This window comes from Rhinatrema bivittatum, chromosome 8, assembly GCF_901001135.1.
Source record: "Rhinatrema bivittatum chromosome 8, aRhiBiv1.1, whole genome shotgun sequence".
NCBI classification, from domain to species: domain Eukaryota; kingdom Metazoa; phylum Chordata; class Amphibia; order Gymnophiona; family Rhinatrematidae; genus Rhinatrema; species Rhinatrema bivittatum.
The window spans coordinates 251,971,829-251,985,499 of record NC_042622.1 but is presented as its reverse complement, the minus strand read 5'-3'; positions in this window follow the sequence as shown (position 1 = coordinate 251,985,499).

Genomic DNA, 13,671 nt, shown 5'->3' with positions numbered 1-13,671 from the left:
TGCTCTGACTTATATAATCAAAATACAACATTCTCGAAGCTTCCAGAAAAGTGTAACCGCCCACAAACACATGATACCGTTGTCATGACAATCTATCCTGTATAGGAAATGCTTGTGAGGACCTCCCTCAACTAAGAATTCTTCTAACCCTGTTTCTCCTCCCACTGTAAACAAGTTCCTGTATCATGCTGGCTTTTGATGCAAGTATTCTCTTCTTGTCTTCTGTTGTTCTTCTTTGTTTATTGTAAACACCTCACAGTCTGGGTCTTGAATAGAGCTTGGCACCAGGATTCATTCAAAACTGTCACCTCACAAGATCTCCTTTTCACATTGGTTTCTGTTGCATCTGCAAGATAAACGCTTGCATCCTGGTTTTCCTGCAGAACAAGTATCCCTGCATTGTGAAGTAAATGTGGCCATTAAAATAGGCCTCTCTCCTTTTGTTGCCAGCAAATCTGTCTCAGAGATTTTCTACAAGCCATGCTTCAGAAAGCACCCAGAGTTCATTCACCTCTGACAGGCTCCAATACAGCAAAGGCATCTGGGAGTTCTTGGTTTTCTGCTCAGCCTATTCTTCAAAGACTAATGTGCATGGACTGGGAGAGGGGTGTTAGTGTCTGGCAATTTGAAGGTGGCGAAGCAATGACAAGGCAATAGCGAAAGCCAGAAGAATCCTGGGCTGCACAGAGAGAGCAATAACCAGTAAGAAAAAGGAAGTAATAATGTCCTTGTACAGGGCCTCACCTGGAGTACTGTGTTCAGTTCTGGAGACCATATCTCCAGGGCTTAATTTGTGAGGGAACGGATGGAATGCAGTTCTGGCACTTCTTTTCAGGCTTAAGAGATAGAGCAGCAGGAGCCTTCTGCTTCAGCCCTTTCTCTCCAGGGAGCCTGCTGGTAGTCCAGGGGGAATTCTGCTCTACTGCGGGATGCAGAATTTGCGCAGAATTCCCTTCTTGTGCAGAATTTTCTTTTTTTTTTGCACAGAAATTAAAGCTCCCTGGCGGGCCATGAGCAGAGCCCATCCTGCTCGCAGCTGAAGACAAGGGAGGCGTCTGTGGACCATGAGTAGGTCGCGGCCGAGGAGTGTGTATGCAGAATGACAGGCACAGGAGAGTGTATGAGATTTGGAGTCTTTGTGTCTGAGTGAGGGTGTGTGTGAGAGGGAGCCCATGGGTGTGAATGAGAAAGAGAGCCTATATGCAGAGGTGTATAAGTGTACAAGAGAGAGAAAGCCTGTGTGAGTGCGTATTTGCCAGACAGAAATGGAGCCTATGTGAGGGGGGAGGAGTTTGTATATGAAAAGAGAAGGAGCTTGTGTGAGGGGTGTGTGCGAAAGAGAACAGAGGGATCCTTTGTGAGTGGGTGAGTGGGTGTGTGTATGCGAGAGAGAGAGCCTGTTTGAGGGGGTGTGTGCACGCGCAAGAGACAGTACCTGTGTGAGGAGGGTGTATGTGGAAAAGAGAGAGCATGTATGAAGGAGTGTGTATGTGTGTGTGTGAAAGAGGGAGGGCGCCTGTGTGAGATTGTGACAGAAGAATCCTGTTTGAAAGGCTGTATGAGAGTGGTCAAATTCTAGGATGGAAGGCTAGAGGGTGGAGCTAGTGGAAGGGGTTGAGCCTGGAGGGGCAGGGGAGAGATAGTGGAGAACAGAGAAATTAGAGCCTGAGAGGACAGTTAAAGGGGTCTGGCCAGGGGAGAAAGGAGAGAGGGTGGAAGGAATACACCTACAGTGTACTTCTACGGGAATTCTGCTCAAAATATTTTAAACTCTGCATCTTTGAGTAATAATTTTTCTGTATTACATTTTACATTAATTACTCAAAGTCTGTGCTGTAGATTGTTATTTTGACCAATATAAAGTTTTACAATTTTGTGTGCAGAATTGCCCCAGGAGTACCTGCAGGAAAGAGGAGGAGCTGACCTGAAGCTCACAGAGAACATCCACTCTGCTCCCTAATTCAGCCCCTCCTCTCTTGTTCCCCCTTCCCCCAACTCCTCCTCCTATATTGCAGGGAACAGAAGGTGGAAGGGGTGATACTGAAGCAGACACTGCACAGCAAAGAACAGACACAAAAAAAGGTTTGAATTAGCACAAGTTTGAAAGTTGTGAGCAGAAATACCAATTAATAAGGCTTCATCCCTGGTCTTGATGAATGACACTACTGCTCATAACTTTCAAACTGAACATAAGAACATGCCATACTAGGTCAGACCAAGAGTCCATCAAGCCCAGCATCCTGTTTCCAACAGTAGCCAATCCAGGTTACAAGTACCTGGCAAGTTCCCAAAAACTAAGTCTATCCCATGTTACTGTTGCTAGTAATAGCAGTGGCTATTTTCTAAGTCATCTTAATTAATAGCAGGTAATGAACTTCTCCTCCAAGAACTTATCCAATCCTTTTTTAAACCCAGCTATACTAACTGCAATAACCACATCCTCTGGCAACAAATTCCAGAGTTTAATTGTGCATTGAGTGAAAAAGAACTTTCTCCGATTATTTTTAAATGTGCCACATGCTAACTTCATGGAGTGCCCCCTAGTCCTTCTATTATCCAAAAGAGTAAATAACCGATTCACATTTACCCATTCTAGATCCCTCTTTGTGTCCATTATCAAGGGCTTAATTTCTGGCAGAACAACCCATAAAGGCATTCTGCCACCTTTTTCTGGGATCCAAGAAAGCAGAGCCGAGCCAGCAGTTTATTTCAGTTCTGGCTTCCCTGAGGATACAGAACAGAGCCAGTAGTTGCATGGATCATTCATGGTCCCCCCACCTCTCGGCCCTTAGAGGAAACAGAGAACAGAGAGTGTTGGAGCTGCTTACCCTGAGACCAGGTCATCCAAATGACTTTGATTCAGGTGTTTATGTGTATGAATCTGTTTGTGTGTGTGTGTGTGTATGTGTGTATATAAGAGAGAGGCCTTGGTTCTGCCCCTTTGTACAGGGGGCTGAACCAAACTTGGTCCTGGCCCCACCCATTTCACCCCTTCACGGTTCCACTTCCATTCCTTCTATAAATTAAACTCTGTGTATCTCAAAAAATATAGAGATAGGATGGAAGTGGTCCAGAGAAGGTCAATCAAAATGGCGTGGGGTCTGTATCGGAAGATTTATGAGAAGAGGCTGAAAGATCTGAATATGAATACCCTGAAAGACAGGAGATACAGGGGAGATATTTATTTATTTTTATTTATTTATTGTTTTTATATACCGACATTTGATCGAGATATCACATCGGTTTACAGATAACTAGAACAAATAAGACATAACCATGCTTATTGTACATTGTAACAAGATAAAAGTTTGTAACAAGATAACAGATTGTAACAAGATATGATACAGACCTTCAGATACCTGAAAGGTTTTAATGATGCATGTTCCTCGAACCTTTTCTATTGGAAAGCAAATAGTAGAACTAGGGGTCACGATTTGAAACTTCAGAGGGATGACTCAGAATCAATGTCAGGAAATATTTCTTCACAGAGAGGGTGGTGTATGCCTGGAATGCCCTTCCAGAAGAAGGGGTGTTAACAAAAACAGTAAACAAATTAAAAAAGGCATTGGATAAATATTGTGGATCCCTAGAGGCTAGAGTTGGAATTTAAGAAAAGAGTGCATGGGGTAGCTAGTATGGAGCGGCAGCTACTACACTTAAGAGCAGGCATGGGGATTACTACCCTTAACCAATTAGCTTACATGATTTTGATGCAACTGCAGCATCGCTATCTGCTTTGACGACTTAGAAGAGAAAAGGGGAATTGGATTCAGATGACAGCCAATGCTGGACCCTGACTTTATGGTCCAGGATACTGATAAACAAACATTTGGGAAAAAGCACAGGACTGCTTCTAAAGCCAAGTCCAAAATCAAAGAACGTTCAAGCAGCATTGTCTGAATTATTAAGTCTACTCACCCTGTAAAAATGTTGCTAGCATTAAATTTGTATGGGTTTGACAGTTACTTGGTTTTGATTATTAATATTACTACCCTTAACTTGCTGAGTAGACTGGATGGACTATTTGGTTTTTTTCGGCCATCATTACTATGTTAAGATATGGAGAAGAGTTGGATTTGCTTATAGACATGGTGGCTTGCCATGGCAAAGGCTGAGAACCTGAGAGCTTAAGGAACTCTGTACCAATCTATGTTGGGCATTTCATTCATTACTGCTGCCAATTGGCACAGAGGGCTGAAATACAAAACATTTCTTGTAAATAAACCAATATGAAAAACAGGAATCTTTTTTTTTTTTGTCAGAGGTGGCCAACTCCAGTCCTCGAGAGCCACAAACAAGCCAGGTTTTCAGAATATCTACAATAAATATGCATGAGATAATTTGCATAAATACATTTCTTGTGCATTCCTGGTTAAAATTCAGCAGATACTGTTTTTAATGGCCCAGTGATACAAAGTACAGAAGATGCAGCTAGGTGAGTGCTGGGATTGACAGAACTTTCATAAATAAGAAATTACTGCTTACCTGATAATTTCCTTTTCTTTAGGACAGTTAGATGAATCTAGAACAAGTGTGGGTTATGCACTCCTACCAGCACATGGAGATGGAGCAAGTCGACATCACAGTACATATGCCCCTACAGTGACCTCAGCCTGCCAGTATTCTCTGCAAAAGCAACTGTGGACAGACTAGTCAAAACATTCAATGAAAAACAGATTACCATGTCAATACTCAGCCAACAGGCAACACTGCGTTCACATAAGAATATTTGACTATGGACTAGAGTTACACTTACCAGTAATCCCTGTAACATTTAGACACAAAGGAGGAGTAAAATGCAACCACATGGCAGCCAAGAGAGGGAAACTGGATTAATGTGACTGTCCTAAAGAAAAGGAAATTATTAGGTATGTAGTAATTTCTTAGCGTCCAGTCAGATGAATCCAGAACAAGTGGGATGTATCTATTATGCTCACCGCCCACGGCAACCCCGCAGTGCAGCCCTCGTACCTTGCTGCGCAGCCCGTGGGACCCAGTTCTGCTTCCATGGCGGCGGTAGGCCACCGGTTCCGACCGCAGACCTCCATCAGTGCCTCTGACTCTGCACCTTGTCCCGGGCCCTCCGGCTGGGACGCTCCCGCCAGCACCTCGGGCCTTGCATCACGTCCCGGGCTCTCCAGCCGGGATGCCTCTGTCAGCTGAGCTAGCAGCACGGCGCCTCCCTCTAGGCACGCGTGCTCGCCAAGCTGAGACCTTTAAAGGGCCTGCGGTGGGAACCAGGCCACGGACCCCGGATGTTGATGTCATGTCCTGCTCAGTATAAATTCCCTGGTTTTCTCTGAAGACTTTGCCTTTCCAACAGGTCTCCTTGGTTTACCTGTCCTTGGTTCCAAGTGCTTGTTGCCTCGTCGTGTCATCGTTCTTGTTCCAGTGTCTCCGGTTCCCAGTTCCTTTGTTCGTGTGTCTCCTTGTATTGACTGACTTCTGGTGCCAACTTGTGCTTCGCCTGACCAAGTTGCCTCTCTCCAAGCCTGACCTCTGCCTGCCTGACTACGCTTGCCTTCTCTGTGCCTTGACCATTGCTATGCCTGACCACGCCTGCCTTCTCCACGCCTAGACCTTGCTATAGACTCTGATACGTTCCGAGTTCCACGTTGCCTGCTACAGCTTCCTTTGATTGCCAGCCTCAGCTCAAGTTCTTCAGTGACTCTTTGGACTCTATCCATGGGACGTGGAGTGCTAGGGCTTCGGCCTCTCTGTGCTCAAGCACCCTCAGTCTGTTCCAGTTCCGCGGTGCGTGGGATTCCATTCCGCAACCCATCCTGGATAGAGCTATGCCATCTGCTGGCTGCTGTCTCTGGGCTGAACACTTACTAGCATTGTTCTATCTCGAGGCCCGCCTAAGTCCTGCTGGCCCTGGCACCCAAAGGCTCAACCCGAGGGGAACGTGGGCTGGTATAGGTGAAGCTCCAGTGGCCTCTAGCTTCAGCCCACTCCACCTGCTGACAGTGGGGACCCGTGGGCCCTTGCCTACAGGTTGCACCAACTCTGCCTCAGCCCAAGAATCAGCCTCCAATGCAACAGTACCCAAGCTACTCCCAAATAGGATGGGAGGCTGCCCACGGTCCAGTCAAAACCATACATGCAAAGGCTGTGTCCTCCCAGACCTGAACGTCCAGGCAATAATACCTGGAAAAAGTGAGTAAGGCTCGTCAAATGTCGATGGGAGACAACAATCTAACCTCCACTTACGAAACTGCCTGAGCCCGAAACTGCCTGAGCCCTCCACCCACAAAACTGCCTGAGCCCGAGTGGAATGAGCCCGAACCTGACCAGGTAATGGCTTCCCAGCATCCACGTATGCAGCCGTGACTACCTCCTTAATCCAGCAAGCTAATGTAGCCCGCGAGGCTGGTTCTCCCTGTCTAGTAGTGCTGTGAAGGACAAACAGGCGATCCAACTTCTGCAAAGGCTCAGTAACCTCCAGATCCCTGACAATATGTCTCTTGATATCCAACAGCGCAACAGACGATACTCCTCTCCATCCCTCTCTTTATTCTGAGACGGCAGGGAGATGGTCTGATTCAAGTGAAATTTAGTGACCACTTTCGGGTAAAAGGAAGGAACAGTATGTAGCTGTACTGCCCCTGGAGCCACCTGAAGAAATGGCTCCCAACAAGACAAGGCCTGCAGTTCAGAAACCCTATGCGCCAAACAAATTGCCACAAGGAACACCATTTTCAAAGACAGCACCCACAAGGTGTACATAGTGGTCTAAACATATGGCCTTCCAACAAATCCAAGACCAAATTAAGACTCCATAGGGGCACCGGAAACTGCAAGGGAGGACGAAAATGTTTCACTCCTTTCAGAATACAGGCCATATCAGGATGAGCCGACAAAGATCCACCATTTACCTGACCCCTGAAACAGGCGAGAGCCGCTACTTGTACCTTTAAGGAATTAAGAGCCAAGCCTTTATTCAAGCCATCCTGCAAAAATTCCAAAATAAGAGAATCTTGACCAAGGAAGGAAGCACTCCTCGATCTGCACACCAGGCCTCAAACACTCTCCAAACTTGCACAGATGCCAAGAGAGTGGAGAACTTTCTAGCTCTTAGCAAGGTGGAAATCACTGCCACAGAGTATCCATGTTTCAGCAAGCGAGCCCTTTCAAGGGCCATACTGTAAGACAAAATTGGGTCGGATCTTCATGAGGGACAGGTCCCTGCTGCAACCAGATGCTGTGCGCTGGAAGTCGAAGAAGCGAGTCCACCAGAAGCCTCCCCAGATCTGCATACCACGATTTCCTGGGCCAATCTGGAGCGACCAAGAGCACCATCCCCCTGTGGCGTTCAATGGCTAACAATGGCCATTGTTAGCCATTGTTGTCCTGAGCACATGCTAAAGGGATTTCTCTGGTGGAACTGTTTACTGCATTGCAAAATCTTCATTCTGGCTAAGTATTTTCTGCTTATTTTTACTTATTTTTGCTTATTGATCTGAAGTTGTGTAGAAAGCTTGTGTAGAAAGCTTCTGTGATTATTTCCTGCCTGTGTTTTAACTTCTTTATAGTCTGTTTCATTTTGTGTAGAAAGCTTGTGTAGAAAGCTTCTGTGATTATTTCCTGTCTGCAAAGCTATCAGCTTTTAAACTGGTAAAATCTCTCTAGTTTGGGGTTAGCTGGCACAAACTAAAAAACTGGGGCATAAAGACTGTTTTTTTAAAAAAGAATTGACCAAAACGCAAAGACAACAGTCCAGTAGTGCCCTGCTTTACCCAGCTTGTCCCAGGCTAAACTGTTTGACTCCCACCCACCCCTGGGGCTTGTTTCTAATAAAGACTGCCTAGATTACCATTGGCAGCAAGATTAATTAGTACATTGGTTACAGTCAAGGAAATATAGTCACAAATTACCAAGATGAGGACTATCCAATGTAACTGCTGTGGAGCCTTTATTCTGAGGGAAAGCATCTGGAAACTTAGAGCTTGCCCAATTTGTGCACAACTCTCTTCCTTGAAAATGGAGCTGACTGTGATTAAAGATCAATTAGCTTCAATTAAAAGAATCACACCCACATTGCATTACTCAGAAAATAATTCCCCAATACCACAAACAAACCAGGAGTCAAGAAAAGGAGATCCATTAGGCTCAGGTAGGACCCACAGTCACCCATTCTTGACAGAAGAGCAGCCAACAGGTATACTGCCCCACTCAAACAGGTCATTAGGAAATTCTTTAAAAACCAGGAATACAGTTGGCTCTGGTAGAATTAGACCTGTGATGAGGAGACACACAATGTACCAAATGCAAAAAGAACAACAAGCCTTCTCTAAAATAAAAACTGAAGAAGTTCTTGAGAAAAGCATTGCAGTATTACCAAAAAAGAGAGAGAATACACAATGCATGCAGTATTTCAAGATCCATAAGCAAAAGAAAAATCTAATTGAGATGGATAACTCTGTCAACAGTGGCACTACCGCAAAAAGAAATAGTGAAGTGAATAACAAATCGCAACAAATATCTCACAAGGAGTCCAGGAAATGCAATAACCGTAAAGAGAGTACCTGGAAGGCTATGACCACAAATGCTCATAGTTTGGGAAATAAAATCCCAGATCTGCAGGCCCTAATGGCTGACGCAGAATTGGACATTGTTGCTATCACAGAAACATGGTTCACAGAATCTCATGAATGGGATACAACAATACCAGGCTACAACTTGTTAAGGAAGGACAGAGAGGATAGAAAAGGGGGAGGTGTGGCTCTTTATGTCAGAAACAACATCCAAGCAACTGAGCTACAAGGAAGTTGGGGTATTGAAGAAGCTCTATGGGTCGACCTAAAAAAAGATGACGGAGCGTCCATTTATATTGGAGTGGTTTACAGGCCTCCAAACCAAAAGGAAGAGCTGGACAGAGATCTGGTTGAAGACATCCATAAGATAGGTAAGAAGGGAGAAGTGGTGATCGTGGGTGACTTTAATATGCCAGATGTAGACTGGAAAATCCCATCTGCAGAAACTAAAAATAGTAGAGCGATAGTGGATGCCATGCAAGTATCTTTGTTCAAACAAATGGTGTTGGAACCCACAAGAGAAGGAGCTATACTCGACTTAGTGCTCACTAATGCAGATAATGTCTCAGATGTCCAGGTGGGCGCCCACCTCAGCAGCAGTGATCATCAAACGGTATGGTTTAATATCACTAAAAGAATAGGGAAAAGAACCACAAAGACCCGAGTTTTACAGTTCAAAAACACAGACTTTGAGGAAATGGGGAACTACCTGGAGGAAGAACTTAAAGGATGGGAGAACGAGAGAGATGTGGATCAGCAGTGGACCAATCTAAAAGGAGCAATCACCAAGGCAACTGCTCTATATGTTAGAAATGTAAAGAAAAGCAAAAGAAAACTGAAACCTATCTGGTTCTCAAAGGAGGTGGCTGACAAAATTAAAGCTAAAAGAACAGCATTCAAGAAATATAAAGGATCCCAAAGGGAGGAGCACAAAGAAGAATATTTGTATCAACTGAGGGAGACAAAGAAATTAATCAAGTTGGCAAAGAGTCAAGCAGAAGAGAGGATTGCCAAGGAGATAAAAAATGGTGACAAAACATTTTTCAGATACATCAGCGAAAAGAGAAAGGTCCAAAGTGGTATAGTGAAATTGAAAGGTGGTAAAGATCAATGTGTGGAGAGAGACGAAGAAATGGCAGAAATATTAAACGAATACTTCAGCTCTGTGTTCACTAAAGAAGACCCTGGAGAAGGACCATCTCTAAACAACAAGAAACTGGAGGGAAGGGGAATAGATGAAAATCCTTTTACAGTAGAAAATGTGTGGGAAGAACTAAAGAACCTGAAAGTGGACAAAGCCATGGGGCCTGATGGGATTCATCCAAGGATATTGAGGGAGCTCAGAGATGTTCTAGCGGGTCCGCTGTGTGACCTGTTCAATAGATCCCTAGAAACGGGAGTGGTGCCGAGTGATTGGAGAAGAGCGGTGGTGGTCCCGCTTCACAAGAGTGGGAACAGGGAAGAGGCAGGCAACTACAGACCGGTTAGCCTCACTTCGGTGGTGGGAAAAGTAATGGAGTCACTGCTGAAAGAGAGAATAGTGAACTATCTACAGTCTGGAGAATTGATGGACCAGAGGCAGCATGGATTCACCAGGGGAAGATCCTGTCAGACAAATTTGATTGACTTTTTTGACTGGGTAACCAAGGAATTGGATCAAGGAAGAGCACTAGATGTCATCTACTTGGATTTCAGCAAAGCTTTTGATACGGTTCCGCACAGGAGACTGGTGAATAAAACGAGAAGCTTGGGAGTGAGTGCCGAGGTGGTGACCTGGATTGCAAATTGGTTGACGGACAGAAGACAATATGTGATGGTAAATGGAGCCTTCTCTGAAGAGAGAGCGGTTTTAAGTGGTGTACCGCAAGGATCGGTGTTGGGACCGGTCCTGTTCAATATCTTTGTGAGCGACATTGCGGACGGGATAGAAGGTAAGGTTTGTCTTTTTGCTGATGACACTAAGATCTGCAACAGAGTGGACACGCCGGAAGGAGTGGAGAGAATGAGACGGGATCTAAGGAAACTGGAAGAGTGGTCGAAGATATGGCAGCTGAGATTCAATGCCAAGAAGTGCAAAGTCATGCATATGGGGAGTGGAAATCCGAATGAACTGTACTCGATGGGGGGGGAAAGGCTGATGTGCACGGAGCAGGAGAGGGACCTTGGGGTGATAGTGTCTAATGATGTGAAGACAGCGAAACAATGCGACAAGGCGATAGCAAAAGCCAGAAGAATGCTGGGCTGCATAGAGAGAGGAATATCGAGTAAGAAAAGGGAAGTGATTATTCCCTTGTACAGGTCCTTGGTGAGGCCTCACCTGGAGTACTGTGTTCAGTTCTGGAGACCGTATCTACAAAAAGACAAAGACAAGATGGAAGCGGTACAGAGAAGGGCGACCAGGAAGGTGGAGGATCTTCATCGGATGACGTACGAGGAGAGATTGAAGAATCTAAATATGTACACCCTGGAGGAAAGGAGGAGCAGAGGTGATATGATACAGACTTTCAGATACTTGAAAGGTTTTAATGATCCAAAAACAACGACAAACCTCTTCCGTAGGAAAATAATCAGCAGAACCAGGGGTCACGATTTGAGGCTCCAGGGAGGAAGATTCAGAACCAATGTCAGGAAGTATTTCTTCACGGAGAGGGTGGTGGATGCCTGGAATGCCCTTCCGGAGGAAGTGGTGAAGACCAGAACTGTGAAAGACTTCAAAGGGGCGTGGGATAAACACTGCGGATCCATAAAGTCAAGAGGCCGCCAATGAAGAGTGGGTGACTCGCCAGAATGATGGCTATTGACACAATACCCATATTAAATAAACATACACATGCTTACTGTGACTCCTACATCACTCTAAGCTTCAACAGCAAGAGGTAATGGAAAAAAGGATTTGCACTCACAAAGAGGGGAGTAGCTGGCTTGTTACGGCGGTTACTACCCCAAACCAAATATGCCTGATACTTCACTTTCAATGCATATACAGCATAGCTCTCTGCTTCAATGACAGGGGAGAAGAATAACTGAAACTTCACACATCCAGCAGAGCTCTCTGCTACAACGGCAAGGGAGAAGAAAAAGGGTTCGCACTCAAAAAGCGGGGAGTAGCTGGCTTGTTACGGCAGTTACTACCCCAAACCAAATGTGCCTGATACTTCACTTTCCATGCATATCCAGCATGGTTCTCTGCTTCATCGGCATGGGAGAAAGACTGATACATCACCCATTTCCAGCATAGCTCTCTGCTTCAACGGCAGGGGAAAAAAAAAACAAAAACAAAAAACTGATGCTTCACGCATATCCTGCATAGCTTCAACGACAGGGGTGAAGAAAAAAAGGATTCGCAATCACAAAGCGAGGAGTAGCTGGCTTGTTACGGCGGTTACTACCCCAAACCAAATGTGCCTGATACTTCACTTTCAATGCATATCCAGCATGGCTCTCTGCTTCAACGGCAGGGGAGAAGAAAAAAACTGATACTTCACGCATATCCAGCATAGCTCCCGGCTTCAAAGGCAGGGGAGAAGATAAACAACCAATAAGGGCTGTATAACATAATCTGGGTAAAAACAAATAAGCATGGGTGTAGCTTGCTTATCGCAGCGGTTACTGCCCCTACTACCCCTAACTAATCAAGCTAGATATTTCACTTGGATGCAGCTCCATCACTGCTCTCTACATTAATGGTGGGGGTGGAAGGGGAATAGAACAAAGAGCTAAGAGAAACAGATAAGAATGAGAGAAAAAATGTGTGAGGCTTGCTGGGCAGACTGGATGGGCCATTCGGTCTTCTTCTGCCGTCATTTCTATGTTTCTATGTTTCTATTATCCTTCAAATCAATCTGCCCAACATGGGCCATGGAGGAAAAGCATACAGCAACTTGTTTGCCGGCCACTCCTGCACCAGGGTATCGATTCCCAATTACTTCAGATCTCTTCTGCGGCTGAAGAATCGTGGAACCTTCACATTGCGCAGTCACCAGCAGGTCCAGGAACGGGAGACACCAATGGTCCCGAATCAGCTGAAATGCCTGAACTGACAACGCCCACTCTCCTGGGTCCAGACCCTCTCTGTTGAGAAAGTCTGCTCTGACATTTTCTTTGCCTGCAATCTGTGAGCCTAAGATCATCTGGAAATGTACCTCCGCCTATTCCAGAAGTTGATCTATTTCTAGAGACACCTGCTGGCTCTTGGTACCTCCCTGCCAACTGATGTAAGTCACGGTCGTTGCATTGTCCAACGTTATTCGGACTGATCGACGATGCAGCCTGTCACCGAACTGCAAACATGCTAACCAGACAGCCCTGGCTTTCAGCCAACTGATGTTGCAGAGAGACTCTTCTGCACTCCAATGCTCTTGCGCCGTCAACGTCTGACAGTGAGCTCCCAACCTAGGAGACTTGCATCCATTGTTAGTTTTAGCCAGTCCAGTGGGGACAAGGAGATTCGCTTCAGTAGATGATCCGCCTGCAGCCAGCACTACAGTTTGGAGACGACCTCCATTGGCAGGTGGCGCCGAACCGAATAGTCCTGAGACCGCAGATTCCACTAAGACAGCAGGGAGCGCTGAAGAGGACTCATATGCACCCTCGCCCATGGGACCACTTCCAAGGTTGTCACCATTAAGCCAAGAATATGCAATAAGACCATACAGTCAGGCACAGAGTGTTTAACAACAGATGGATATTGTTGTTATTTTGTGTGTTTGTGGATCCTTGGGTGCTGTGGAGGTGACCACGCCCTCGGGGAGGAGCCCCGTGAGGAGCCACAGCACTGGGCTAGACTCATACTACACAAACACAAGAGTTCTTTATTAAAACAGCTTGAAGAGATCCACCAGAAGTGGCAGTAGTGAGGCAGTCCCGTAGTTGCAGTTTCAGGGACCTCGGCAGAGGGAGCCCTTCTCTCCCAGATGACATCAGGAGGTTCCGCAGCAGGTCTCCCAGCGAGGAGATACTGTGGATGAAATAGACTGAGAGTTAGAGTACTCACTAGGTGTTTGCTGTTGATATGCGATTCCACCAGATCTGTTGTAGAAGGTACAGGCACCGAGGCAGGGAGAGCAGGCCCTCGAGGAGCGAATATCTGTTGCCTGTAAGGCACCTGAAATAAAGCAGAGGGTCCCCAAGCAGC